Source organism: Anas platyrhynchos, chromosome 2 (assembly GCF_047663525.1).
Source record: "Anas platyrhynchos isolate ZD024472 breed Pekin duck chromosome 2, IASCAAS_PekinDuck_T2T, whole genome shotgun sequence".
NCBI lineage: Eukaryota > Metazoa > Chordata > Aves > Anseriformes > Anatidae > Anas > Anas platyrhynchos.
The window spans coordinates 17,972,074-17,997,833 of NC_092588.1; the positions used below are offsets into that span (position 1 = coordinate 17,972,074).

The 25,760-nt window shown below is 35.5% G+C and overlaps 1 long non-coding RNA gene across 1 annotated transcript in view; it reads right to left on the reverse strand.

Annotated features, from left to right (window-relative positions):
• The window catches only part of LOC119715990 (uncharacterized), a 42,591-nt gene extending 34,293 nt beyond the window's left edge, over window positions 1-8,298 (reverse strand). Inside the window, exon 1 of the long non-coding RNA XR_011807180.1 lies at window positions 8,000-8,298. This is a non-coding gene — a long non-coding RNA (uncharacterized lncRNA). The remainder of the gene's footprint in view (window positions 1-7,999) is intronic.
• Window positions 8,299-25,760: the final 17,462 nt, after the last annotated feature.

Consider the following 25,760-nt stretch of genomic DNA (forward strand, 5'->3'; position numbering starts at 1 on the left):
GTCCATACAGCCTGCACCTGTGGGGCAGCACATGTGGTGTGCAGTGTGTTTGTACAGAGACTACCAAGTCCATGTAGGAGTTTCCCTTTTTGCTGGCAAATAAAAAGTTTCTTCACAACCCAGTGTTTCCCTACTGTGTTTTCTGTTACTAAATTCTGCAAGGTTGACTAGAGATATAAATAGATGCTCTTTAATTTGTTGTATATTCTAGTGAGTTTAAAGTTCAGTTTTGTGGGTTAAAACTCTGAGAAGCAAGGAAATCATTTAGGATTGAATTATACAGATTACATGGCTAAGAAATGAATAAGAACTGGAACAGGCTCCCCAGGGAAGTGGTCACTGCACCGAGCCTGTCTGAATTTAAGAAGAGATTGGACTGTGCACTTAGTCACATGGTCTGAACTTTTGGGTAGACCTGTGTGGTGTCAAGAGTTGGACTTGATGATCCTTAAGGGTCCCTTCCAACTCAGAATATTCTATGATTCTATGATTCTATAAGAATATTTTTAATAGAGGAAAATTAGACCAGTAGGTAAAGTGACTCAAAAATAGCTTAGCAATTAATCTGAACAGCAGACAAGCCATTGAAGAATGGATTAATTAAGCTGGCAAAAAAAACAAAACAAAACAAAACAAAACAAAACAAAACATATAATTAAGTTATGAAATGAGTTGGATAGGAATTATTAATGAATTAATTAAGTAGTCAGGCCTGTGGCTTGTGTAGTAGAGAGCAAGGGTGATCTGTTGTGAACAGGACATATAGTTACGAAGACAGAATTTTAAAATATCAAGTTACAAAAGGAAAACATTTATTACTAACAGTGTTACCCATTGAAACCACAAAGATGGAAGTATAAGAAGAATTGATTCTTTTTGCTTATATTGTCAAATTAAAATAATAATAATAATAATCCTTTGTCTAAGGTAGCCATAAAAGTGCTTTGCTGTTATTGTTCATTATTACACACACACATATACACAAAGTTTTAAAAGTTAAAAGATTTTGAATTTTAAAACTTTCATGGCTCATTAAAACAGATATGTAGGTGCAGAAAAATAAGCCAAGAGGAACTGTTGGTTAGCCAGAGAGAACTCTCTTCTGGTATCAAATCTTCTCTATTGTTCAGGATTGTTTATTATTATTATTATTATTTTATTTATTTTTCTTTTTCGAAATGATTTAGGAACTAAAGACTCCAAATTACAAAATAACAGTCTACCCTCAGAATCCAGAATATTCATGTAGGGTCTCTCAGTCACAACTTTTGGAGACATTCTAGGTTTTGTAAATTATACAAAGATTGCTTGCTGCCAAATGGAAAATGTACAAACATTGCTGTATCCTGATGCTTAGGGTACTCCCTATTAATGTAGAACACCTTCTTCCAATTCCTTATAAAAAGTATACTTCTTCTTGAGTGTAGAGGAGGTATTTTTCCTATTTGGCATAAGTTCTTCCTCTCTTAGGATGTCATTCACCATCCAGATAGTCTGCAGATTTCTTCAGAGAATGGTTTAAGTCATCTGAATTAGTCTAAAGAGATCACATACTTATGAGGCACCTTTAACTTACTCAGACCACCATCCCTTCTGAATTCTAGACATCTGGTATGGGTTGGAGAGCAACCCAGGTAAATTTTAGAGAGGCAAGAGTCAGCTGAAAGCTGACAAACACAGCCAGAAAAATAAAGCAGCATAGAAACAATACAGTTATTGAAGTGCCACAAAAATTAACTTCCAGCCCGGAGATGAAATCTAATAGCTGTGTTCAGCTATGATAGCTGATTTTCATTTATTACAGATACACGTATTTAGTGGCCAGGGACTCAAAGAGTGAGGTGACCAATCAAGCTGAAGAAGGACATGTAATGATGGAAATTCTCTAGGACATATTGCAAAGTGTTAGCCTTCTTTGATCTTTCCACTGTATTTATGTAAATTTAATGTTCATAAGAAGCCCCCAGAACTAATAAGAAGAAATGCTGTCTTAAGACAGGTGCATATGAAACATTTGCTTTAGACAACAAAAGATCATATTAAATACAACTCATTTGGTAAAGGAGAATTTTTGTTTCATTCAATATTTGTACCTATTTTCCCAAGAAGCATTCCTCAGTCACTTGTCAGTTGGACTGGGACAGGTCTGGGACAACCTGTCTTGACTTTTACTCCAGCCATAGCAGCCCTTCAGGGACTGAGCTGATGCCTGATCAGCTTGTGTGGGTTTCTAGAGGTCATGCTGGATGTTCACAAAGCACTGCATAATATTTTTTTTTTTTTTTCATGGACTGCATTCTGCAGACTTAAAATGAATTTAATTTTTTTGACATCTGAAAAAAGTCTCATTGCATGGGGCCAATAATATTACAGAGTTCATGTCTTTTGAGTACATATTTTAAAGGTGTACCTTGAAGACTTTTGCAAATCTCCTGTTTTGAATTTAGTATTAGGATAGTACCGATATAAAAAGAATTCATGAAAATATTAAGCTTTTGTTCTGAACCCGTATTCAGTTAAAGGCTGTTAGACCTTCTATAATATCTCCTGGCATGCATAAGAAGCCTAACTGATACAGTACTCTATGGAAAATGTTCTGCACTTCTGTAGACACGCTTCTTCAGATGTACTACAAAGGCACCAGTGGCAAATTTCTTCTCTCCACATAATAGAAGAGTGTAAGGAAAAGATATTCAGATGTCACCATGGTGGCTACAGTGTAGTCTCTTTTTAGACCCAGACTGGATCAGTCCTTTTCTACTCAGTTGTGTGTTTGAAACTGTTCCAAAATTTCAGCAGACCAGTCAGGGACAGAATTGATGTTTCTCAAGAAAGGTAGAGCCAACAAGTCTTTTTTTTTTTCTTTTTTTCTTTTTTTTCCCCCTGCTAATCATTGGCAATATTGCTCTAAACTCTACTGAACAGCCATATGTGTTATTAATCTGAATTACTGCCTTCTCCTTTAAAGCCAAAGATTTTCACTCGTGCAGTACTAGAAAGTTATTTCTTCAGGTTTCCATGTTTCACTGCTGTCTTAAAGATAACAAAATATTCACAGTGCTCTACCATAGTTACTTGTGAGTAGTTTGACAGCTACTTTTTTAGTCCTACCTGATATGTTTGGTTGCTACTGAGATTTATTTTCATTTTACCTTCATTTTTCTCAGTATATTTTACATAATCATTACAAATTTTCTCTAATTATGGAATTTGATTATACAAGCACAACAAATAGATAACAGCTGTAAAAATTCATTCCTATTGTTCTATGATAACTTATGATACAAACACATTGGTATCCAGATCACCTTTCAAACATTATTCATGTCAAACCCTGACACGCTTTATTTAGAAACTTGCACATAGAGAAAAGCACAGGAAAACAGTGGAAGTGGATAAGAAGCAACTGCACCATTTCTTTTGACTGCTGGGTCTTCATTCAGCTCCTTTTATATATACTGGCTGCTTGCCAGTTCATAACCACTGCACCTCAATTTTTGTTCCTTGCCTCATAAGCCACGCAGTAGTCCATGCAGGACCACACAAAAGACAATACTGCGATTGATCACTCAGATCATGAGTAGCACAGTTGACACCAGAGAAGGAAGAGATGGCATTCAGAGGGACCTGCCATTCACAGGCTGGAGAATTGAGCCCATGTGAACTGCATGATGTTCAACAAGGCCAAGCGCAAGTTGCTGCACATGGGTCAGGGCATGAGTACAGACTGGGAGAAGAACTCATTGAGAGCAGCCCTGTGGAGAAGGACTTGGGGTTTCTGGTGGATGAAAGGCTCAACATGAGCAAGCAGTGTGTGCTTGTAGCCCAGAAGGCCAACTGCATCCTGGGCTGCATCAACAGAGTATGCCAGCAGGGGAGGAGGGTGATTGTCCCCCTATACTCTGCCCTCATGAGGCCCCACTTGGAGTGCTGCATCCAGATCTGGGACCCCAGCACAAGATGTGGACCTGTTAGAGTGAGTCCAGAGGAGGGCCACATACATGTAGGTCATCAGAGGGCTGGAGCACCTCTCCTACAAAGAAAGTCTGAGAGAGCTGGGTCTGTTCAGCCTGGAGAAAAGAAAGCTCCAGGGAAATGTCACTCCTCATTGTGACATTTCAGCAGTTAAAGTGGTCTTATAAAAAAAGATGGAGAAGGACTCTTTGCTCGGGTAGAAAATTATAGGACAAGGGGTAATGGTCTTAAAAAACGTAAATTTAGACTAGATATAAGGATGAAATTCTTCACTGTAAGGGCAGTAAGGCAGCTGGAACAGTTTGCCCAGAGAAGTTGTGGCTGCCCCATCCCTCAAGATGTTCAAGACCCGGCTGGGTGGGGCCTTGGCCAATCTGGTCTAGTGGGAAGCCTATGGCAGGGGTCTGAAACTAGATAATCTTTGAGGTCCCTTCCAACCCAAGCCATTCTATGATTCTATGGTTCTGTGAGTAATGAGCCAGGAGGGTAGTGGCTGTACTCAGGACTGCCATACCACAGTGTCTTTTCATTTTCCTTTCCTGTACAGGTACATGCCAGGCTGAAACACAGCAGCAGGGCTTCAACCTGTTAAACCTAGCATTGGACTCTTCCAGGTGGCTAAGCCCCATGGTGGGGAGCTGCAGTGTGGGAGAAAGGTGAAGTTATCACCCAGTCGATGCAGGCACCCACGCTCCGATGCCCAAGGTAGAATCTGCTCATTCTAGTGCTGACAAGGGACTTGTCCAGCAAGCAGGCCCAAAGGCAAGTAAGCCTCAGGTGAGACTTCTGTACATTTCCAGCAATTTAGGGAAGTACTGGAGAAAGAAGTAAGGATCTGTGATTAGAATTAGGACTATTAGGACAGACCAGACCATGGGTAGGCTCAGGGGGACCATATTCTTCTCATTTAATTTTTAAAGTACACTTTGTCTGTTTTTATTCCCCTTCCTCAGAAACCGAAGATCACATTATTTTCAGAGCAATTTATATTTGGTTTAATAATTTGCTTTAATTGAGGATTATATTTCTCTCCTGGAAGAATGATAAAACTGGGGAAAAGGTACTGTCATACAAAATATACATATATATTTTACTATATTCTATCCCCTCAGGATTACAATGAGCAGATCTATTAAAAATATACACAAACAAAATACTATATTACTGGTTTCATTCTGTAAATAAAACACGATCAATGTTGGTAATCCTGACATTTGTAAACTCAGATTAAACACAAGTCTTTTGATTTTTCTTCTAGTGATCAACACTATTTCTGAAATGTGACCTGCAGCAATGATGATCTTAATCATAGAATTTATTTAATACTTTACAAATTTAGATCTTCAATAGTATATCTGACTTGTTCATTGTTTTGGTTTTTATTCTTAAGGTGTTATACAGCAAGTGAAATTATGAAAATGTTGATTTCCAACCTTATTATCTTTTTATCTGTGTTCAATTACTCCACTTTTTCAAGTGAGAACAATATAGAACAAAAACACTTGAGTCATTTAGATATCTGGAAAAAAAAGTAGCAAATTTTGCTAGCAGTAAAAAATTCTCTCCTATCTCTAACCTTTCTTTTGTGTCTATGCATTAAAATTTGATCCTTTAAACACTTGCAGAGGTAAGTAGTTTCATAAAATACAGCATAGGCATACTTAACTGCAGGATTACTACAGGCCCCAAAATCCATTAAAAACAATTGAAAAGCTCCTATTCATTTTAGTGGCTATTAGATTATGCCCACAATAATTATTACAATATTTATCTTCTGTACAATTAAGCAATAAAGCCACAACAACCAATATGGCTCAGAGTCTAATATGTATGGTTAATACCAATTTAATATATACTATGTTTATAATTTATAAGCAGAATTATACATGTCAAAATTGCTATTACAAGCATGCCACAAGGCTATTTTTGTATATTTAAATATTAATATGGTTATATATTTGATAAACAGAAAAATTTGCTGCCATTTGTTGTTGACATATTTGTTAAGTATCTGCATAGCAAATTCTTTCACTTTTCATTAAATGAGAAAAACCTCCCAGTTCTCATGTGGATAACAAGATGTATTCTTCCAGCAGTCCTTTTTCTCACACACACAAATAAAATAAAATAAAATAAAATAAAATAAAATAAAATAAAATAAAATAAAATAAAATAAAATAAAATAAAATAAAATAAAATAAAATAAATCTGTTTGTATTCCCTGGTTCTTATGACTTTGCCCCATCATAGACAACTTATATGGGAGTTCAGAAAGGTTTGTCTCCAAGGTGGTACCACACTCTCATCCTACATTTCATGGACAGCTACATGAAAGTTGGTAAGCACTGCTTTCCCAGACTTAGAAAAAAAAAACTCCAGATTAGAAGAACTGAGCCCAGAGGGCTGAACACTTCTCATCTGTTAGATAATGCAACGTCATAAGGTATAGGTGTGTCTGTCAACTTGCATGCAGCCTAAATTTGGAGCATAAAAATAACTTTTTTGTTAACATTCCAAGAGTTTGCTGCCTTTTCCATAATATTTCCTGATAGCTGATAAATATATTTTGTAAGTAAAACGAGATCTCTGAAGTTAATCAAGCAGCAATTTACAAAAGAACTATTGAAACATTTCTCATCTCATTTGGCAGGTAAATAATAACACTATAAAGGTAGTGAGAAGTGAGGATAGCATGCCTGTCACAAATAATATAAATTCATCTACCCCTCTGATTAATATTTGATGTGAGCAATTTCAGACTACTGATTAGCTCTATTAATAATTAACACAATGTTATTGTGGATGATTAAGGCTATTTCTTTTAATGGAATTCTCAAATCACTTCTAACACCTCAATATAAATTCTTTATGATATCTAGTCATGCATACATTCCAGAGAGTCTGCTATGAAATGCTTCGTAATTACAATTCAACCAACCCTGCAATATCAACAAATAGAAGTTGTATTCCAACTGATATATAAGAAACAGTTGCAGAGGAATGCTTTAAGCAGCTGAATATCATTTTTGCTTGTTTGTTTGTTTTTTAAGCTGTTGGTATTAATTTTATTCCATGAGTTTTCTCTCTATTGCCTACTTTCCTGGATTTCTATTTATGACTAATAAATTCTTGGCTAAAAAATAAATTAAAAAAAAAAATAAAGAAAAGAAAAAGTATTTTGCAATGCAATAGGCAAGGTATTTAAAAGTGTTACAATGACAGCAAAAATCAAACCTTGAAGAAAATACCTGTCAACTACTTCACTGAAAAGAAATCAGAACACAGTTTCATCTGAAAACTTTGTTTTTGTCTCAGCTTAGACTGTGAAATAGGCCATTTTTTCATGCAGTTATTATAACTGTCTTTGCTGATCATCTCAATCAATAGGTTGTGATATAGTTTTTATGTTCATTTTAAGTTATTTTATATTTTTTGTTGGGCCAAGGAAGCAAAAAGATTAGTTTTGCCTAGCCATAAAACAGTTGATGATTACAGTATTCTATTACATCATCTGCTTTCTGTATTACAGCTTCATTCATTACAATATATAAAGTTGTTGAGGTGAGTTGGCATTGGCTGGTAGGTGAAAGCCACCCAGTCATTCACTCCGTCTCTCCACAAGAATGGGAGGAAAGAATCAGAGTGCAAAAGCAAGAAAACTCTGAGATAGAGGTAGTTTAACATGTGAAACAAAGCCATGCATTCAAACAAAGCAAAAATGAAGGATTCATTCACAACTTTTCATTGGCAGGCAGGTGTTCAGACATTTCCAGGAAGCAGGGTTCATCATTGTTATAAATGGTTCAGTCTTCAAAATAGGACTATAATCAAAGTTTACAATTTATTAAAGGAATAGAGGTAAGCAAACAGCGTTGGGTGCGCCGGAAGTCTCTGCTCCACCAAGACACACACCAGCTACATCAAGCAGCTGATTTTTATGCTCCTAGGCTGATACATATTCATTAATACTTCTAAAAAAAAACAGGGTTATTATAATTAGTTTCTGGAATCCAAACCCTCCTACTGGAACATGCGTATCAGTCTCCGGTGGTCCCTCTGGGGTCTCTGGGGGTCTCTCATGCTGAAGGCTCATAGTCTTCCTCCCTCTCGTCCTTCTCCTTTGTCCAACTTGGCTGTATGTCAGAGACTTGTGCAGTGTCCCCTGCAAGCTTTGTCTTTTAGTCGTTCTTCAGCTCTCCCCGTCTCCTTAATCTCCTGGCCAGATATCAGAGACTTGCATAGTGTCCCATGCAATAGTCATAATAGTTGGCAGTTATTCTGAAACCACCCCAGATATCAGAGACTTCAAGGAAAAGCCTACAAATACATTTCCCTTCAAGCTCTCTATTGACACAAATTACTAAAACATTCCTTTGCAACATACAAGAACTATATACATTAACCACTCTGTTTTTCTTAGATTTGTGGTTATACAAGAGTATGTAAGACAGAAAGTCACATTCATCATACCATGCGGCCTTAGCATTGTTCCATGTTGAGACGAATCAGATGAACACATTTCATAATCATGCATAATGGTTCCTTGGGAAGGCAAACTTTCCAAATGTCCCTCTTTTCTTCTTTCTCCCAGTTTTAGCATGACATCATATGCTATGGAATATCCCTTTGGTCAGTCTGGGTCCTGGCAGTGTCCCCTCCCAGCTTCTCTCACATAGCCCAGCTTCTTCACTGGTGGGGCAGCATGAGAGACAGACAAGGCCTTGATGCTGTGCAAGGACTTGGTCCTCCTTTTTTGTTCTGGTTTTACATAATACCTATTCAACTATTATTGAGGCTCCAATGTGCTATTGGAGCATTAAAGTATATTTAAATCTCTGTGTGTTTGTATTGATACAGAGAGAAATAAAAATGTTTCTTGGTAGTGACCAGGTTCTGGACAAGCTTCTGGAAAATTCCGCCCTTACTGTACCCTCAAAGATTTACACAGACACTGAGAAACTTCTGTCAATCTCCTCTTAAGATATCTGTAAATTTTCTTTCAAACACATGCCAGTGAGAGCATTCATACAGATCTAGCCCAAATTTAAGCTCTGTTTACAGAAAACAAACTAGAGAAACAAATCAACAGCTACACCAACCTAGATCAGGTAGTAGGTTTGCAGGAGGAGGGGATTGCTGTTTGGTTGGCTGGTGAGTTGGTTGTTTGTTTCCTCAGCAGATGAAATCGAAGGGCACATGGAGCTAATCACATTTTACTACAGTGAGTAGTATTAAAATGAAATATTAGCTCTCAAAGCAATTACAGCAGCAGCCCAGACTTTAAAATAAATACATAGATTAAAACAAACAAACAAACAAAAGAGAGAGGAAATAACAAACAGAAATAAATACACACAAAGGGTTCATGTCAGTCCATATTAGGGTTAAACTGTTGTCCCCAACTTTCACTTGCTGACTAAAATCCATGGAATTATTATTAATGCCCTGTGGATAGCATCACTTTCTGTGTTTCTGTCAAACCACAGGAATATATACTATTTGAATGTGAAACAAAGGACTAAAATGTTGAAGGACTTCACAGACTACATCTTACATGAAAAATATGATCGGTTTCCCTCATTTCATCCCATGGTTGGAAATGGCAGCAAAAGGCAAAAAAATGTCTGGTGATAACGGTATGTGAACCAGTTTGTCATCAAGAGCTAAAACATCTCATCTATTAATCACCATGCATCTTTTGGAAACTTCATCTTTCTGCGATTTGACTCTTTGTAAATAAGAGTCATCCTCACCATGCTGAAGAGATATGTCACATGAATTACTCTGAAAAGGCCTTCTGTATCTCAGAAAGCTGTAATGAAAATCTCATATGAAGGGAAGAAATAAATGAGGCAGGAAATATATAGTACCATTTTTCCTCATTTACACTCTGGTTATTGTTTCTTGGTTCTTAATTCAGATTCTCCATTTTAAAGCTAAGAGAATGTGAAATTATTTTAGAAGGTAGGTTACTGATGATTAAAAGTAATTAAGTCTCTAAAAAACTAATTATACCTGAAGGGCCTGGAACTTGTGTTGTTTATCAGTTAAAAATGCTGTAGAAATAACAGTGGATTTATTCATGATACTAATAACTGACCCAGCTTTCTCACTTCCTAATAGCCTATGCCCCTCAAGTTTAATAGTCTTATATTAATTTATAAGATTTTTAACCAATTCTTTATCATGTAAATCAAATACAGGATATATGACATATGCATGTTCAGCTGACTGAAATACACTCTTTTACGTTTTAGCAAAAAGAGATGGCCTCAAAATGGCCAGAATCCTTATCAGTGAGAATGCTAAACTCTTTTCTGAGTTTACACATTCCTTTGTAATAACCCACAAAAAAAATAAAATAAAATAAAATAAAATAAAATAAAATAAAATAAAATAAAATAAAATAAATAAAATAAAATAAAATAAAATAAAATAAAATAAAATCTGCTTGTAGTGAAAGTTTAAAAATCCAATAACCTGAAATACCACAGTAAGTATTGATTATGTTAACCTTGAGCAAGTATGTGTTGTTTGTATACTCGTTTATTGACTATTATTCTCATTACTTAATTTGATATGTCTATAAACTATTCTAATAAATGAAGTTCTAGAAATATAAGAACATAAACCACACAATAAATAAATTTATATTGCAAATGCTCAGTATAAATGTACAGCAAAACAGGCAGATAATGTATTTTCCTCAACCTACGCAAGTTATTTCCATGATACATAGCACATTTTTGTCTTCCTTGAAAGGGTAAAAAAACAAGACCTGACAGGAAAGGAGGCCAACAAACCAACAAGCAAGATATGGGCAGAGAACTTACAGGACACACTTAGATGTATGTATTCATTACAAAAGGTTAATGCAGATTGTAAAAAGGAGTTGCAAAAGTTACTAGTGCCCCAAGGCAGCTGTAACTTCTGCACTGAACATTTAGATGTTTTTTACATGTCCATTAAATCTGTTCTGAAATGAGCTGATATTTTAACAGCTTTCCCTTCATTTGAGCAGTTGACAGTCTCAAAGGCACAGAATTTCTTTTTACATCTTCTTGTACCTCAAATGTCACTTTTCTTTTTATATTTTCATCCATAATTGAAGAAGCTTCTCATATTAATTGCACAAGACTATTTTCTGTGCTAAGCTTGGTTAAGACATTTTTATTTTCTGTTCTGAAACAAAGGGCTAATGAATACTTAGGGGAAAAAAAAAAAGAGAGAAGGAAGAATGGGAAAAAAAAAATGAGGGAACATACAGATTTGTGTGTATTTGTCTGGAATAATATCTGTTCTGGTACTCACAAATCTTATGCACAGCATTAGTTCAAATTGACACAGACATCAGCACTTAGTGAATTAAAACAGGATCAAAAACCGTAAGGAGGAGATGGTAATGAATCTGGTCAAATGGAGAATGTGCCTGGAGGATTTGAAATTAAGTTATGTCTTACCTATTTAGTGTTGATGGTCTGGAAAAGAATGAAAAGCATGTTAGTATTAGTTGAAAATGCCTTAAAAAGAAAAAAAAATGCATTTGCTAGTGGGGTAAGAATTAATGCAATAGCAAAATTTGACAAAATGCAAGATGAAAACTAGCATGCTGGCTGGAAAATAACCTGAATCAATGGCAAAGAATTAGAGTTCTGGCAAGCAGCCATATGGAAAAATCCTAACATGCACTAAGAGCTCTATGATAAAATGCAATCTGCAGGAGATACAGCAGCAGAGACAGATGAAATGTGGACTGTTCAACAATATTATACTTTGGATCACAGACTATAATTATTTGCTATGTACACATCTTTACCAAATGAATTGGAAGGATATCAAAGTGCTGTACAAGGGACCCCTGATTAATTAATTATTAATCACTAGCCTTACTTCAGGGTCATCTGAACACAAGGATAACAGATGTTCTGCTTATCAGTGTCAGTACTATCTTTAAGAATACCCTGACTAAATAAATTAGTACATAAATTGATTGAAATACATACAGAAACAAAAATTATAAAGGTGCTTTGTTTAGGTAGCTCTTCAAATTGATACCAGAAGTCCAACAGATCAGCAGATAGACCTAGAGACATTACACCACAGTAAAAAATTTTTCTCTATACATGAGACTAGTTTAAAGGTCAGAGACTCTTGGAAAAATACAAAACATCTCACATATAAGTTTTTATTTTGGTTTTGTTTGTGTTTTAAAGAAGAACACCTTTGAATAGAGGGAAAAAAAAAAAGCACATATTCAACAAGGCTGTTTCAATTAAAAAAAATGTAGAAAAAAGTCAGTTCCTCTTAGAATGTGGTAAGGGGATTATTAAATTAAAGGGATAAGAATGACAGATAGTAATAAAATTAAAAACAATTCCCATTTTCATTTCATAGACTGTCTCCAGAACATGAATTTTCCAATATATTAGTAACTGAAAGCTAAGTCCATGTATTCTTCTCCAGAAAACAGGCCCTTTTAATTCACATGTAGCAAATTGCTAAACAATATTTATTAAATATGGTCCTGATTAAACCACTGTAGTAATATGAGCATTCTATCACTTTATTTTCAGACTGTTTCTGTAAAGTGAACAATTTCTACAATTATATATACAGTAGAAAATGATTATACATTTTTGACAACTAAATTTATATTAGTGTGTGTTTTCATCCACCACACAGCTCCAAGACTGTTTGCGTAAAGCTGCTTCCAAAGACCTTCATATAAAGAAATACGTTCTGTGTCTTTGTTTATGAACTAGTGTTTTCAAATAGGAAATACTTCTAGAATATGCAGATGGAGCTCACCATGATTTAGAACATTGGCTTTTGCATTAGTAAATGCTTTGTTACATCTAATTGTATTTAAATGTCTTACCAAAGAATATAATAGTTATAAAAATTTCCTAGTAATTGTACAATGGATATTTAAGAGATTTAAAGGTCATGAGCCATGATGATATTTTTTAAAACTTTCCTTTCCTTTAAAAATTAAGGTGATATGTAGATAGGGTTTCTCATTAAAGTCAAAGGAGTCATCTCCCACAGAATACATAAATAAGGCATAGAATTAAAAGCTTTTTGCTGTCCCACCAAAATGCTGCTTTGTTATCATTAAGAACCCCATTTCAGAGCAAGACAGCACACTTACATCCATTTTTAAGTTATGTGGTCAGAAAAACAGTGTGTGCTCTTTGATTAGCATTCCCATGCATTTCATCATGTATCTGCTGTCTGAATAAAATTTCTGAAGCCTTGCAAATGTGAGCTCAGATTAGTAGCTTATTACACTCCCAAGACCTTTGTTACTGTACTGTGATGCACTAGACATGCATCATGTCTGAAATATATTGCAGCCATGTCAGGTACTGAAAAAATCACACTAAGAAACAAGGTGTTTCACCAAGACAGCTCACCCCACCCCACTTTTTGCCATAGGTAGTCTGTTTCCAAGGATTGAATTAACTAGGTCTATATTCATTCCAGTTATTTGAAAACAGTGCTTTTGATGCACTGCACCACAGGGATAATCTGTGAGTGATTACCTTTAGAGCCTTTACTCTAACTTTCTTCATCTGAATATGGAAGTTTACCTGAAGAATCATATATATGTCTTGCCCCATCGTTAACTTCTGCAGTAAGACAAGTCAAATAAAACTGAACAGAATTGAAACATTTAATCATCCTCTTCTCTTTACAAAATTTTGTGGATCACTTATAGGATAAAAAGTGCACTTTTTTTTTCAATTTAAGACCAAAGATAATTTTTGAGGAAACTTAATATATGGAAGGTCCATCCTTTAACTAATCAAAGGGACTGGATTAAATAAGTCTTAAATTTAAGAAATCCTTCTGTCTGACATTGGATAATGGGTAATCACTTTCTCCCTGCATTAAAAAGGAAGATACCATGTAAACAAAGACATGTTTCAAATAATGGCAATGGACTTTTGTAATCAGCCTCAAGTTATGTCAGAAGAAAGGATGGGAAGAGTTATTTTCAGCAATTCACATATATTAACATACAAAAAAAGGGAACATTTTAAGAAAACTGCTTAGTATGGGATGACATTTTACTGTTTTCTACCCTTTTGAACTGTTTCATATGATGCTTTACCAAGAGACAACACCTGGAATATATCTCTTTGGGCAATATCTTTATTACCATAAATGAACTGTGTATGAACAAATAAATAAATAAATTATATACCCATAAGTTGATAATGGCTTTCGTTTGGCAAGTAGATAAAATCAATGATTAAACATGCATTTTCTTCAAAATAATCTTTGTAATGTTGCTGTACATAGATTGGATGGTCATGCATTATGCTGTAGGGTAATTATTTCGTTAAAATGATTTAAAAGCTTGTGATTAATGCACTTTTTTGACTAGATTTTTACTTTGTCATAGCTGAGATTTCAAAAAATGAAGAAAAACAACTGTATATAATTTGATATAATATTAAATACTGAATCTTGTTTCTCAATTTATTTTTAATATTCTTTATCAGCTACCTTGACAAAATATGCCTTTTTCAATAATTTTATTTCATTTGCCTAAGTTATTTCTGACAGATATTGTTCATGTTAGTGCATAAGTTTTGAGCTTACAATTAACATATAGCCTCTGTACAATAAAATATACAGCTATTGAAGGAGTACACTTCCTTCTGTTGATCTTGCTATCCTGCAAATACCCCAACTGCTGTATATTTCATTTCAGAATGTCCTACAATTGGAAATCACCTCTATCTAAAACTGTAAGTTCAAACACTTAAAAAGTTGGAGAAGTTTGGTTCAGTACTATCATTTAAATTTGCTTTTCTAACAAAATTAGTTCTAGCTAGTTTTATTAACTGTTAGCCTCAGAAAGACTTTTCTAGATGCCTCCAAAATAAATTTTGGTCAAAGTTTGACACAAAAAGCAGGAAATAATATAAACTCAATGTGTCAGACATATTTAAAATAAAATTCTAGCTGTGATTCATAGAAAAAAAAATCTTAAAAAAAAAAAAATAGTTTAGAGAAAGACCATACTTCTCAAAATCAACTTCTTGTTACAATTTAACTAAAACGTATCATTTCTGTAAGGCAGAAATCAGAAATTTGAATCAAGAGAATCAACAGAAGTCACACATCTTTTTCACTTAATATCATATTCTGTTCTCTCAGTTTATTATATTTTAGTTATTGATAGATGTATTTAATCATAATTTATTAGGTATTTTTCTTCAGTAGGCTTAGATCAGGCCCTGATAATAATCAGTGAAAAAGCTTACATGTAAATGAAAACAGAATTTGGTCAATAGCCATGAAGTTTAAAACTGAACTATAGACTTAGTACTTTGTATAAAGTTTAAGTACTGTGTATGAGAACAAATCCCATAGTATGAAATAAAAACAAATTATTTACAGGAATGATTAAGAATTGCCTTTTTCCTTTCTATATTTTATAAGCCTGTTTTGCAAACAGGAGATGGAAAGCAATTTTACTTTCAAAACTGAAATATTATACACATTAACCTTTGAAGAAAGCTAAACCATTGAGAATGTGATAATGGGGGAAAAACAATATATTTCAAATGGATAACTAGCTACTTGTCATACATTTAGTATATTGTTCTGTTTTCTATCTTCAGTAGTTTTATATGATTCACTATGTATTTTTAATGAATATATTTTGTCTTTTCTTTAATCTCTTAAACTCTGAAGCAACTTCAGTGTGAAATCAGCATTTATCAATATTGATCCCTTTAAACTAAGAGTTATCTTCCTTCTTGAACAGAAAATAAAAGACTAATAATCCACTTCCCAATTCATCCCCCAAGGTATGGTTGGCAAATATTGTCTGGCTTCTTTCAACAGCTTCACTAGGTAACAGAGATGCCTACTGACAGTGGCCACTCCCTTCTGTGGTTTGGACAATGATCTCACCAGCCACATGAAAAGGTTCCTAATTAAAGACTTGGAAAATATTAAAGATTTGCTTTGTTGTTCATTGGGTAATTTTTTATGTCAAGTTTATTGAACATAAGATTCAATAGAATCGTCTAGGTTGGAAAAAAAGACCATCAAGATCACCAAGTCCAACCATCAACCTGACCTACCGAGTTCCCTTGGTAGCACATCCCCAATTATCTTAAATATCTGCAGGGATGGGGACTCCACCACTTTCCCAGGCAGTCTGTGTCAATGCTTGGCCACCCTCTCTGTGAAGAAATTCTTCCTAATGTCCAACCTAAACTTCCCTGGTGCAAATTGATACTGTTGCTTCATATCCCATCACTCGTCACATGGTAAAAGAGACTAACATCTACACTTCCTTTCAGGTAGGTGTAAAGCCTCAGCCTCCTCCAGAATAAACAACCACAGTTTCCCCCAGTCACTCCTCTGATGTCTTGTCTTCTGGTCCCTTTATCACCTTTGTTGCTTTTCTCTGCAATCACTTGAGCAACTCAATATTCCTCTTGTAGTGAGGGGCCCAAAAACTGAACACAATATTCAAAGTGTGATCTCACCAGTGCCACATACAAGGTAACAACTACTCCCCTAATTCCCCACCTCTGGGGTAGCTTAATTTTGTCTTCCCCTTATGACTGAGCCTCAAAAGGTGAATACCCTGGGAAGGTATTCATCATTTGCCCTGAAGACAATGCAGTTCATGTTTTCTTAAAGTGAGGAAGAAGATGAACTTTCAAATGATGCATAACCCCATGACCTTACAAAAGATATTTTGCTTTCTATTAAACTCCATCCTTGCTATACACTCAAACCTCTATGGCCATGTTGCTTCACAGGCAAGAGCACAAAATGATCACTTATAAGGAAATCAGGTCTTTGTCCATGACTCTCCGAAGGGTAACTAGCACTGGAATGAAAACCCACAGCTGACGGTGTAGATACATGTCTGAATTAAATATATTTTACATTAAAATCAAAGCACGTTTAAACTCCCTTTATCTCTGATAAGATGCAAGGCCACAACTTTGATTGCTTTTGTTGATGACTAAAGGAAAAAAAAATACGTAATTTACAGTTCATTTGCTAAGCTGTCTCATAGCTCTGATTCCCATTGGTAGCCTCAGGTACACTTTCCAAAGCCTCCAGCTGCCTTTCTGTTCACAAAGCCACTCTCTTTAGTAACTGCACTTTAGTAACTGCACTAATGACTGCGGATGGGCAGCCAAGCAGGGAGCAGATGCATCAGCGTGTACAGATAAAGCTTGTGAAATCATTCCCAGGGTTGATTTGAGTACCTCCAACAATCATCTACATGGTAGAAAAATAAGTAAAATACAAAGTTACACATCATTTTTTTCCAGCTTTTCAAGGCCAAAAAAATAGCAAAATATTCTGTATTTGCCTCTCTCTGCCCTCTGAACTAACAACCCAAAAACTTTTTCTTCAATGAATGTTTTGAATGATGAGACAAGAAGTAGTGTGACAAGATCCAGTATAGTGTTTTCACTTACAATTTGACATTAGATGCCTGGTGTCCATAATTCAGGAGTTTTGAATTGTACCCAGCAGTATAAATTCAGGGCTAAGGAGATGATTCTCTAGAAATTATCATTTGAACTCCATGTCTGTAGAAGCTACTGGAACAAATACTTAAATATGAGAAAATAGTAAAAAATAAAGACAAAAGTGTATTTTCTGAAGAAAGAAAAAGTAATGTCAGTGAATCTCTGGAGAGAAACACAAGCATTTTACTTTGAGTAATGACTAATTAGATATATGAGTTCAATGAAAAGGATACCCTGAAAGGATACTGAAGATGAGAAAAAGAAAGTCTGAAAAACATGGCAGGTCAAATGCAAACAGGAAATTAAGAGAGCCAAAAAAGAAATGGAAGAACACCTTGAAAAGAACACTCAGTCTGAGTAATAAACTCTTTAAACACCTCAAAAAAAAAAAAAAAAAAAAAAAAAGCTTATTAAAGACAATGTCTGGTTATAAATTTTTAAAGGCTTGCTCAGGAACAAGCATGCTTTAGCACAGAAGCTCAAGGGTATCTTTGTGCAGGTTTTTAGCTAATGTTGGACTATTTCCTCCATGCAAAGCTTTTTTTTTTTTTTTTTTCCATTTGGTAGCAGATGGGTAAAAGGGACTAGACAACCCGAAGAAATTATACAGGAATTATAAAACAAAATGAAAAGGTCATAAATCACCATAACTGGATGGCATCTACTTAAGACCTAAGGGACTCGAGTACTAAATTGAAATTCTGCTGCCAAAAACGTGTAATGTGCCATTGCAAACTAACACCATGCCAGACTATTGGGAGGTTCCTGCATAATTCTCATCTACAGAGGAGTCTAAAGGAGGGACCCTGGGAACTACAGCACAGAAAGTCTGGGTTTAGTCCTTGACAAGAAAGCATCAAAACATAGAGTGTTACCAGACAGGGTACTAAGGACAAGACAGTGACACCATTTTTTTTCTACTATGACAAACTTGGTGTTCCCACATCTTTACTGTTGTGTACAGTTCTTATCCCTGCTCCTCAAAAAAGAGGTCACGAAGTTAGAGCATGGATAGAAAAAAAAAATAAATAAATAAAAATAAAAAAGAGAGAGAGAGAGAGAGATAGTAAAAGCTATTAAAGGCCTGGAGCAACAACCTAATAGGAGACAACCAGATGCCCAAGGATGGGGCAACTCAGCTAGGAGCAAAAACAGCTGTGGAAACACATGGTCAACACTTAGAAGAGACTGAAATAAGCTCAGCTGTTATATATCAAATCCCATAGTATGGGAACTGGGAGCACTTGAAGACATGAACAAGAAGTTTAAACAGGTCAAACAAATCACTTTCTTAGAGTGTTTATAGGGAACCTCTGTAAATTGTTGCCATAGGTGACCATGAGGCCGAACAGCAGCACTCACCTCAAAAAGGGTAAGGTGGATTATCCATAAGCACTGGTTGGAAGGTCTGGATGAGAGATGTACTGACCAGCAGCCCAGTTCCAGCACTTCAGATTGCAGGGGGAGCAGGAAGCAGCCAGACTTTTGTGCTCTCCCTAAACAGAATGTTCTACCACCATCAGAGACAGAATTCTGAGCAAGAAGAATCACTCCTCTGCCCTGAACATTTCTTATGTAGACTTCTACAATTGTGACTGCACAAAGTTTGAACGTTAAAAACTGCTAACTATAGGTGAAATTCAGGGGCTTCAAGGTGAACCTTATTACTTATTTGGACAATTAGGCACTACCATCTCACTGTTTTTCAGCTTTGTTCAATACATTGTCTGAAAAATGTCCTTTAAAACTGTCAAACAACTAAATTCTTATCCTCTCTCTAAAAATATTATGCATTCTTAAAGAGCTTGATCATTTACAAATGTCTCAAAATGCCTAAATGGAAAAGTAAATATATTTGTATATCTTTAAAAATAATATTAAAGATGTTATTTTGGGGCAGTGGTACTACTTAGCACTGTATTGGGTGCAGAGTGGGGAATCAGTCAGGTATGTGCTATCTTCCTGAAACCAAAAATTAAACTTTCAAGGCCTTGGGAAAGACCTACGCATGCTATCCATTGGGCAATATATATTGTGGAAATAAACTATTAAGCCTGTCTTATTGAAGAAAGAAATAAAAGAAAAAAAGAAGAAAAAAAATATTCTTTACATAAAAATATTAGAAGTTATATTTATAAAAAATATTTTTTGCTCCTTAGAGGGTTGCAGATCTTTTCACTTTATCTCTGCATTTAACCATTTTTGGTGAAAATATATTTAACTGTCAGCTCTAGAAAAAGAAGTTCTCTGTTGAGAGAGAAACCAGGTTGGATGGAGGCTGTTGAGGCTCTTGTATTATCTCCACTCAAAAGGCCTAATTCTACTGAAAACAGTCAGGCTCAATCTGCTTAAAAGATAAATCAGTATAGATCATTCCCATCTAAATTACTGCAGTTTCAATGAAATCAGTCAAATGAATATAAGTAGTCCAGGTTGACAGTAGTCTCTACTTGCTACAGCAAAGCCAGCCCAAAATGCAAATATTAATTTGCTTTTTCTTTCCAAATAATTACTTTAATAAATAAGTGTCTGAGTTGTATGAAGACCTTCCACAGTTTTTATTGCATGGACTCTGAAATTCCAGCCAGCTTGCAAAGCAGTCCCCAGCTCTTTCTAGGTCCCCTTTCCACTCATTAGTCTTGTAGTAAAATTTTAGGTAAAAGTCTCAAATTTATTTCTTCAGGAGCTCCTACTCTGGGTAATGTGTCTGGTGACCTGGCTGATAAAACACGTGTTTTTGGCCTTTTGCCTACCATTAGGCAAATGAGAGAGAGAGAGAGAGATTTAAAGAGAAAGATAGGTAGAGGTATTTAAAGAAATGTGAATTTGGGTGCCAAGAGGGGTTGATTGCTAGGCAACTACAGCTGAGCAGGAAACAATATGAAGCTTCATTAAAAGATGGAGAAAGAATGAAGGAATAAAATGATTTCCCAGAAATGATATTGTAAGATAGGTGGTGAACTCCCTTATGGGGCTGATGTAAGCTTTGGGATGTAAAGAGCACTAGAAATGATGGGGAGAAAAAATGTTAAAAGACTTGATTAGGGAGTATAAACCAATATGTATTCTGGTAGAAAGTCTATTCTCCTGGAGTTATTTTATTTTAAATATCTGATTAATCTGCAGGTTTGGGAAGGGACGGAGAATTGTGTAAAAATGTGTCTAGTGTTTTCACTGCACATTATAGAGCTTATTTATTTCATTATCTTTAATACATGGGGAAAAAAAATGGTTTGCTAATTAACTTTCTTCTTAAAAATTAGGTGATTTTTGAATTCCAGAAAAATCTAGAAATCAAAATGATTTTGCAGACCCTATTGTAGGTTACAATATATATTATATGCTCATATTTGAATTGATATAGCTTCTATATCCATTTCTCTGGAGAATTCAGGTGGATTTCCGCCTCAGTGAGACAAGATAGCTCCAAGGATGTAATACATCAGAGCTAAGGACAAACAGGCTGTGATTGCAGACGTGAAAGATATTAACAGATCTACAGAGCTTCTGGCCTGAGGACTAAGACTGGTTGTAGACTAAAGAGTCTCAAAGATCTGTTTGTTTCCTCAGAGTCAGCCTGAGAGCAGGAACGAAGGAACTGAGCCAAAGAGAGGAGCTATGGAAAAGCTTTTGAAAGGAAAGAGATCTAAATAAAAGAGAAGATAAAATTTAAAAATGTAAATAAATAAAAATAAGGAAGGTGGGACAAGCTTCATTAAAAACATATATTGTATTAAAAATATTGTACATATTATTCTGAGCCATTTACAGCAACCTCCCCAGGAACACTGCTCTGGGCATGCGGGAGGAACCATGACTATCTGCAGTAGCCTTACAGCTCTATCTGGACTAGGAGATACAAAAGGAGGAAACTGGCATATACACAGAAAATGAAGGAGAAGGAAATTAAGGCACCAACAAAGAGAACATGAATAGCTGATTCCTTCACATTGATTTCCTGGACATTTTTGGGTGTCTATACGTCCTCAGTTAATTTACACAAGACATATTCCATATGTGGGTTTGTGTGTACTTTTACAAGTCATCTATGTCCAAGCAGCTGGTTAAGAGCAGGTGATGTTAAGAGCAACCAAAATATTGTTATGTGAACAACATCAGAACTGTACTCTCACACAGTTAATAACCTGCCTGATTCTACCAAAAGAAAAAAAAAAATGTTTTCTGAAGTTTTCTGTGTCAAGTTTCCTTGAGATGAGGGAAACTTGGCACAGAATGGAAGAAAACTTCCAGCCATCAGCATGATGATACAATGGATAGAATAATATTTTTCTTTTAAATTGGGAGATTGATCTTTGGTCATTTCTCTGATGCTATTTCTCTCATGTTGATGCACTTTGCAGTTTGTGGAATAAATTGAAAGTTTTAACAGCCCCTTTAGAGTGGAAGGATGGATTCTGAGGTCAGGATTCATCCCACCTATTTAGTGTACATAGCTAACATAGGGAGAACAGAGCAATGCCAAGGGGCAATTCAAGTCTGTTGTGTTGCCAAAAACCCAATGATTTTCCAGCTTGACGTTGTCAACAAAGGGTCCTACATCAGTTAGACTTCTGACTTAGCATCCTCAAGTTAAGTGTCAAAAGTCAGGATGAAATCTGGGGATCAGTCTGAGTTTTACTTTTTTAGAGACCAATGAGTACTAATTTGAGCAGAGTAAATATTTCCTATGTACATAAAATAATTAATATATATATAATAATTAATAAAAATATAATATAGATACTCCATGAATATAAAATAATGATGATGGGTTAGAAAATCTTTTCCTTTCATTAGCCACTGCTCCTGGCAATACTTTCAAAGTAATGAAAGTGAAAATTTGAATTCAAATTTCCACATCTCTTCAAGGTTTTTCACTTGTCTGGTATGGCAAATTCTGTTTTTTCCTGAAAGCTTAATTTATGCTAAGTTACCATGGGCTTGTTATAAATGAAGTCTCAACTCAATCTGAATTTAGTAATATTTATAAAAGGAATATTTATAAAAGGTATAAAAGGCAAGTAAACAGCGCTGGGTGTGCGGGGAGTCTATGCCCCACCAACACACACACACGAACATCAAACATTCTAAATATACAGAACATCGCTTTTACATACTAAACCGAGTATGCCTATACATATATACAATCAGAAAAGGTAACAAACAATACTTTAAGTTCCATGACTTAAAAGTCTCCATTTTCCATTCCTTTTCTTAATTACAAACAAGTCTCCATTTTCAATTCCTTTTGAACAATATATCTTGCCTTAAGTTGTCAAGCAACTCAGTCTTTGGGCCTTATGTATCCCGTTCTTCCCGAACTGAAGAAAAGCATATCCATCTCCTTTTCAAGGCCAATAGGGCCTGGGTCAAAAGGCACGTCCAGGTCACCAGGGGGCGTAACAGCAAAAGCCTTCGATGGCAGTAGTGGTGGGGGGGCAGATGGCGTAGCAGTCGGATCTGTAAACGAGCCCATAGCTCCCTCACTGTCTGGCAAACCACACGTGTCTGACTGTGGCCCCACATGGCTCTTTAAGGCCTCAGAGACTGCTTGCCAGATGCTCAGCAATCCCACCGCTACCTTGTCATTTTTAGTTACAGAGTCCCACACCTTGACCTCAGTTTGGTCCCATATTTCAGGATCATAAACTTTCTGATTGTTAATGAGGAGAATAAGCTGTAAGGTTAACAGGACAGTGTTTGTTTCTAAGGACGTATGATTCCCCATAACGCACAGCTGCTTACCAGCAAGGGGCAGTTGTGTGCGCGGCTCCATTTCTCTCAGCTTGAGCTTCTTGCCAGCTCCGGTGCGCCCATTTCCAGCGACTTTCTGTACGAGCTTCTCTAACAGTTTGCTGAGTCTGGCCAAACCTATCTTCATGAGGCAATCAAAGTACCTGTTCCCATCCTGGTCTCCGTTCTGCTAGCCTGTTCCTTTTCATTTCTTCTTTCTACTTCTTCATTGATGACATAACTTCATTACATTGTGTTGCGGCCTTTTTTTTTTTTTTTTTTTTTTTTTTTTTTATCTTAAGGACAGGCTCCCCTCTCATACCTTTCTCCCCACAGCAGTCCTTTTCAAAACAACTTTTCATTGGTCAAACAACTTTGCAAATAACAGCAACAGCAAATACCCAGAAACTTCCATGCCTTAACGGCTGGAGAACAAGAAACCTAAGACTGCATGGCGCCTCCTGAATCACCCTTCTTTGTTCCCTTTACATTCCTGATGGCCTCATCGTTAAGAGTCTGGTGTTATCATCAACCACAGGGTTTTCCGACCCCCATGGCCACACTCCCAAATCTCCCCCTTCTTTATTAATATCAACCATTTTCTCGACAGGAATTACCACTCCATATATAACAGGCTTATTCCTTCTTCAACTCTATGGGAAGAGCAATCAATCAAACAAGCAAAAACAAGGTGTTTTTATCTCCATCTACATATGGGATGATGTGATGTATGATAATTCAAGTACCTTGTACGAAGTCACAGAGAAATTATGTAACAAACCTGGGACACAAAGCCAAAATATCCATATATTAAGTCCAAAGCCCTATGAAGTTTTGTTTTCTTTTTGGTTTGTTTGTTTATTTGTTTGTTTTTAACAGTCATATTTCCATAATGTTTCTAGGTATTAGGAAAAGGAAGCTAAGGCTTTGATAATGATATTAACAATGTAACTTATATATTATACTTTTCAAGTATTATTTCATGACAGGAATTGCAAGAAGGTATTCTCATGGCCAGTCTTGCAGCCAGTATGTGTAAAATGTGCAGCTGGGAAGCTCTGCAGGTGCTTCACATTCATACAGCTTTATGTTTCATATGCATGCTCAGGTTATTATGAATTATGAACATTTTATATTTTGTGCGTGTTTACAACCTCAAGGTTCAACAGGTCCATCAGGTTACCTTGTTCAGTATAAAACAGACCAGTACTTACCCGGTCATTGACAGATCATTACCATTCATTATATGTACCTTTCTAGCTGCAGAGAACATTTCAGCTAATGTCCTAATGAGAAACCTCAGGAGAGAATAATGCCTATTCCATCCTTGCTGGTCTTTGTCATGTTTTCATGTTTCTTAACTCTAAATATGAGATTTTTGAACACGTTAAATGCTTACAAGATAAAGGAGGAGTATGGGGAGTTCTCTCATTAGTATATACTCGAACATTTATTTGATTTCCTGGATATTGAATAAAGATTGTCAAATATTTATAAAAGTTAATGAAATGGGTAGACCAAACACAGCATAATACTCTAATCCTCCATCCTGACATTGCACTAATTAGATTTATTATAATTATTGCAAAATTTAAATGCTTGGCAAAGAACACATTCCAAATGTCACCAGATTTGACACAGATTTCAATCCATGTCTATTCACATAGATTTGCATCTCTGTAGACCTCATTCATTACTGTAAAATCTATATTGAGATGATAAATAAAGCTGCTGTAAGAGACACATACCTACCAGCTGAGCTTTGCAGAAAGCTTACCATTAGCACAGGCAGTATAACAAAGCAGGACTGAGAACCCTAATGTTATAATCCAGCTGAAAGTGATTACATAATATGCACTTATACTATATTTTCAGCAGTATATATATTTCATATACTAAAATAACTACAGAGTATATGTATTATTATACAGTATAGCATATTTTACATTACAGTATATTTTAGTTGTAATTGATATTAATTTGAAAGCTTTTTCTTTCCATGTCATGTCCTATGATTCCTTATGACATTTGGTTACTCAGTATTATATTGGAAGTATATATAACCTTCAAAGTTATAAACTAAAATGTTTTGCTGTATTGAGCAAAACAGAATAAGAGGGGACTATCTCTTCATTTCTTTTTTTTTTTTTTTTTAATATTTTCTTTTATCCCACTTACTACTGAGCATAATAATAGCTTTAATTTCTATCACACTTTTGCTCCTATAATTTAAGACATTGTCATTAACATGATGGCTTTTTTTTTTTTTTGGCTTTTTTTTTTATTCCTGTTTTTTAGACACTGGAAAACCAGGGTAACATCACTGAACTTGAACAGCATAAAATGCTTGCAACACAGTTACATAGTTACATTGCATACAGGGCAAAACTGACTTTCTAACTGTTCTCATACATTGCTCATTGTGAAGAACAGATAAAATTCACAGCTCCTTAGCTCACACTCTCAATGAAATGACATCGAAGACAACAGTCTTAATGACTGCTGAAGACATTGTTTCCCACAAAT